This window comes from Pezoporus occidentalis, unplaced genomic scaffold (genome assembly GCF_034315485.1).
Source record: "Pezoporus occidentalis ecotype Australia unplaced genomic scaffold, CSIRO_AGI_Poc_V1 ctg124, whole genome shotgun sequence".
Lineage (NCBI taxonomy): Eukaryota > Metazoa > Chordata > Aves > Psittaciformes > Psittacidae > Pezoporus > Pezoporus occidentalis.
The window spans coordinates 2960204-2966130 of NW_026913038.1; positions in this window are offsets into that span (position 1 = coordinate 2960204).

Genomic DNA, 5927 nt, shown 5'->3' on the forward strand with positions numbered 1-5927 from the left:
AACGTTCTCGAGAAGCCCAGCAGGAAAACAAGAGATCAACAACTCTCTCTCCCTAATTCATCTCACTGGCAACAGTTTAGATCAGTATCAGCAGTAAGTGATTTCTTGTTAATAGGGATTATTAAGAAGAATCAACACCTTTAAAATGTTACTCCACGTTGTCTTCGAAATGAGAAAGGGATGGGCTTTCAGCCTGGAGTCCGATTTTTCATTCCTGGGTGGTTAGATCTCGACTACAACACAAACTTAATGCTACATTTTAGTGCAAAAAGAGAGGGAAGGCGAGGTTTCCCCTAAGAAAAGATCAGGCTCTGGCAATACATTTGTGAAAGTTAATCAATCAAGGTTTAGCAAAGTGACAGGGAATGAGTCACTTGAAAATCACTACCCGTCTCCTGCAGGCATTTTAAACCCTGTCACTGCAGAGATTCATCCAGTAAGAAAGACCCATTTAGCAACACAATCATCCTCAGAGCAGTCCATCGGACACAGGCCTTTCATAACCTCTCCCCAGTTCCAGTAGGTGTTTTTCCATCAGCTTTCCCTCTCTCAAAACAGCTTGCTTTATTATTTTAGTACAAACTCCAATCCAGCCTCAGCAGAGGTCTCATCCTTGCTGCTTCCTCCACTTCATGAGCAGTGCACTGAACACAACAGGTTTTTCCTTCTAGGTACGAACAAGGATCTCAAACTCACCTCTTCTCACTTCCCACTGCAGTTCTTAGGAAACACGGAGCAAAAGCACCAGCTGAACCAGGATATTGCTGTCATTCTAGCTACAGTGAAGGTTGTAGTGCTGTGCCTTAGCTAATGGACTAATTTTAAAGCATCTCTACCATTTGTATTGCAGTACTGCACAGACTTACTGCAGACTGTGGCTTGAAATGGCTTCTAGAGCTGACTGAGTAAAAATAGGTGAGTTTCTCTGTCTTTGCAAAAAGCAGTTACTGGAACTGCAAATCATATACAAGCTATGCCAATGGAGTCTGGGTGAATACACTAAGAGGCAGGATAAGACAGAAAATAAACTGTTTCCCAGAAACTGAACAAGGGGAAAAAGCTGACAGAAGTCCAGCAAGAGAGATGAAAATGTAGCAAAGCAAAGCGGGGCATTTTTAAACCAGCTCTGTGTGCTGAGCAATTGATGCACTGACTCCACCGAGACTGCAAAACATCTGTTAAGTTATTCTTGCTTAAAATAACTTTTTTTTTGGTGTCAACAAAGAAGCATGGGTGAATGGCTAAAACACAGGTCTGTAAGGCAGGAGATCTCAGCACTTTTCCCAGCTCTATTAGAAAGCGGCATCACATTTGCAATTGGGTCAGCACAGGCAGACCCTCACTCCTATAAACTGTAAGCAGGGGCCAGGCAAGTACAGGGCTCACTCAAGGCTCACTTAGTTTGATGTGCTGAAAAAAAATCAGTTGTCCAAAAGAAAAAATAACTTGCCAAGGGGCAATGCTCTTGGTGGCCAAAATAATTTCATTTAAGGTTGGATAAAGTTAATTGGTCTTGGGGAGACATCGTGGAGCTAAATTACTATTTCTGGAGATGGAGAGGCTGAAAGAGAAACAAGCATGAATGACACTACTGTACAGTGGGCAAGGTCAGGAGTTAACAGGCTCAAATAGGAAAAGAAAAGCAAGTTTGTCAAATTCTTTGAACTGCTCTAACTACTATTTAGTAAGAAACTTAACAATTTAGAACAGTAAAGCTTTAGCCCTAGAAGCAACAAATCTGGTTAACAATTTATTAACTTCCACAGTTAAAAACACTCAGAAACATTTTCTAGGTGTTCTACGTATTGGGAATAGGATTTGCTGCACGAATATATCATCGTTTATTTTAGCACAGCAGACATTTCCTAAATAGACTGCATTGTCTTCTAACACAAGCTTTGAATAAGTCACAGTACTGGCTCCTAGAAATTGCCCCCAGATCCCATTTTCCTAGCCAGGGTTTTTCTTGTACTCCTTACCATCTATCTGTGAAAAAGAAAAGCAGCTCTGAGAGCAGTCACCGCAGTCAGTGGAGGTGCAGCACGCACAGACATGGGCACAGCGCTGCCTGGCTGTCATCAAGAGGAGCCATTAATGAACAGGTCACAAAAACCCATCCAAACCCGTTTCAGTCCAATAAAGAAGTTTCTTGTATTTTTAAATGCAAAAAAAATAATTGAAGTCCTACTGCCTGGCTTGCGAACTCAGTTCGAATGAGATCCAGGAGATGATTTATGCTATTTCAGAGAAGGAAAATATAAATCTTAGCTGATCTGAGGTTTTATGTTGTGCTCTTTGCATCTTGCAGTGTCAGCTGCTGCTTCCCTCTCTGCTTCACACCCACAGAGACCGGCCCAGATCCATCCTGCAATTACACACACTTCACTTTACGGACGTGGTTAATCCCACTGAAGATTCTCATACCAACACAGTGTACGAGGGCTCACTGTGGAAGTAGACGGACATGCTGACACTTCACTACATTTCTGGCATCCTCCCATGGTGAAGCTCTAGTATCCTTCTGCTGTTTATTTCTGGTTGTGAGGCTTAGGGGAGCTTTCATACTTGTTCTGGGTTACGGGTTATAGCCGAGTTTTTCTTTCCAATTACGTGCTCAGAAAGCAATCCTTACCCTGTACATCAGTGGGTATTGCAGGAGTCCCCATTCTACAGCCACTAAACATACACAGATGCCATGCATACAGCCATGCTCAGAATGCAGGTTTCTCACTGGCATCTTTATAGACAGCCCTTTTCAAGCAAGGCCAGAAAAATTGCTTTACTAACCCTTGTTCTAAAGACATGAAAGCAGAATTGCTGCTATAAAAAGAGACATTCTGCCATATCTCTCATCCAACACTCACAGGCATCCAGCGTGCTCATCTGGGACCTCGGGCTCATTTCTCCTTTTAGATGTACACAAAATAAAATAGAATCAGTGAGAGCTGCTGGTCATCTGCATCTCTGAGAGCCAGGCCAGAGGTGACCACCACTGGTTAGACACCAACTTAGAGCACACCAGGATTTCATGTTGAGAATGTAAGTCTAAATGATCTCTTGCTCAATGAGGCGTTAGAAATGGAAACCAGATTTCTCTATTCAGTCCTCAGAGGTAACATTATCTACAGCATTTCATTTTCATACACACAAAGATTATCTCCCATGTAATAAGATGAAAATAAATACTTGGTATTTTTCCCTATCAAAAAGTAAGAGCACATGAAAGAATCACCCATCATGCAGCACAGCACACTGGAATGACAGGGACAGTCATAGGTTAATTTCCAAATATCCTCTTTGATTTTCTTTCTTTCCTAACCACATTTCCAGTCCTATTGGCCTCAATATTCTGGTTGCGAAAACACTGTGCTCTGTCCCTTTGATCAGCTAGTGAAAAGCCCTTTCATGTCTTGCTGTCTTCATTACCTTACATTTTAATTGCTTGCCTTGCATGGGACAGACAGGTGGTACAAGGTCACAACAGGAGATGATGGATGGCTTTCAGCAGTGCACATCCAGATTATACATGCTCAAATCAACCTGTGCGGCAGTAACTTGTCCTGCGCTGGGGATCAGTGGGGCATGCACAACATCTGATGGCTCAGACACCAAATACCTATTTTTGCTCCTATTGGAAAATAACAATGAACTATGCTTCTTCAGTTCTTTTAAAGGAGTGTTTCAAAGCACCACACACAAATTGTTACTTACCCAAGCACCAGCATCCCTACAAGCTACCGGGACCACCATTTCACACATCCAGAAACAGGGACTTAAGCTACTTAGAAGATCAGGGAGTGTTGGAGGTGCAATGCCAAAGTCTCACATCAAAGCTCCTGCACAGATGGCGGAGCGATGATTTCTGAATAAAAGAATTCGTATCAGATGCCAATCTTATTTTAAATCACATAAAATCACTGGATAAACAGAAATAGTTTTCCTTTTACACACCCAGAACTTCCCTTATTTTCCCCCTAGAAGATGACAGTTCAGTGCTTTGGACTCCTGATGGACAGGAGCTTCACCCTGTCCATCTACTTATGCTTAGCAAACGTGTACACCCATCATTGCTATGATACAGAAGGATTCTTCTCTAATCCATGTGATTTGCTGATTTCTTGGTCACAGAAAGAGTTACACAGGTTTGTTGCAAGGATACCTATATAGGATAATAGGTACCATACTGCTCTTTTACCTACTCAAACAGGGAAAAGGCAAGAAATCACAAGGAGGAAGACTAACTTCAACCTCTATTGTAGATATCAGGCTAGACCATCTTACTTGTCCTTTTTAGCCTTAGAAACCTTTAGATGAGCAATCGGGCTCCCAGAGCAAAGGCTGGATACAAATATGCTCCTGAATATCATGTAATTCAGACCCAAACTTGAGTTAAAGGCTCTTTGTAGCACAAAGAAGCCATGATGTCAGTTCTGGTGACATGGGATGCTCTCCTGGTGAAAGTCAATACTCAACTTGTCTTGTCTAGAAATGTATTTTGGGGGTAGATCCATTGAAACCTCAGTGTAAAACCAAAACCGAATAGAGGGGGTATTTTGCCAAAATCAGACACTTATTTGCTCCCCATATTAAAATGCACTTTACTACAAGCACAAAATTAATTGGTTTAAAGTTTCCTCTCCAGGAAAGCTGAACTGGTCCTCCAAGATTTGTCTTGAAGGACAGAGACCCTGGTCAGCTGCAGAGCAGAAGGAAATATCTCCCAACTACTTTTTTCCTCCTCTCCATGCCTCCCAGATGGCCGTTCCTTTCATTTCTAGGCAGGCTCCTTCCCTTCACACAGCTGTTCCCAACTGCAGCTGAAAATCAAGACACTGGGACTCATTAGCTCTACTCATTCCTTTCATCCACAAGTCAATGTGACATGCTCAGGAAGCATAAGTGACAGGAGTCAAGTTTAGACTGAGGTACAGGTGTCTGGGGCTGAAGAGGCTGTTCAAGCAATTACAATTCAAGCAATTAGTTCCCACTTACACCAGCCTGCTCTTTTTTCTTTTAGGTGAAACATCACACAAATTTTGCACATTTTGGCATGTGCCAATTGAAGAGCATCATCCTCTTCAAAATGCATTAGCCAGATGCTTTCAAATAGAAAGTCTCCTTTGAGACCATTCCTGTTTTATCAACCAAGATAGCAGCATCCCACCCAGCTTCCGAGGGAAAATAAAAGCATTGAGAGGAGGCTCGAAATCAGTTCAGAAAAAGAATAAACCACAGGGCTTCGTTCTGTATTTGTACTTTTTCTCAAAACCAGAACTGATGACTTGGGAATTTTTGAGTTGCTGACATTTTGTGGGAATTTTTTGGGAAAAAAAGTAATAAAAATCACCCTGAAAACAGTCTTGCTGTACTTACTATTCTGCAGAATGCTCTTTACCATTGCTCAGCATGCACTGCTTGGTTTGCTTATAAACACCAAGTTGGTGAGATCTTGAAACTGGGAAGACCCTGTTTTGATTGTAACTGACATTTAATGCAGAATCTCGAGACGGTCATTTAACTTCACACGTTGCACTACAGAGGTGGGGAGTTCAGGTGAGGAGCAAGGGTCCTCCATCCCCCATTGAACACAGGCAGGCTGAAGGACACGGACAGAAATCTCTGCTTTCAAGTGCTTGGATGGAAAAATGGATGGGGAGGGGGTGAGTGGGGGAAAGCTTTTGCACAGAGAGGAACTGACTTTTCAAAAGAGAAAACACTTTCTGATGGCCCGAGCTAAAGATAGGATGAGCTCAACCAGCAGCTTTTTAAAGCAGCAGATCTCCTCTTATCACAAGTCCCCAAGGAGGGGAATGGCGCTTACACACTGAATAGGGTGTTTTAGAGCTCTTTTCCCCTCACAACCATCACCCACAGTGCCAGAATCTGTGAGCTGCTGGTCTGGTCCTGCTGGAGACCTGGCTGTACCC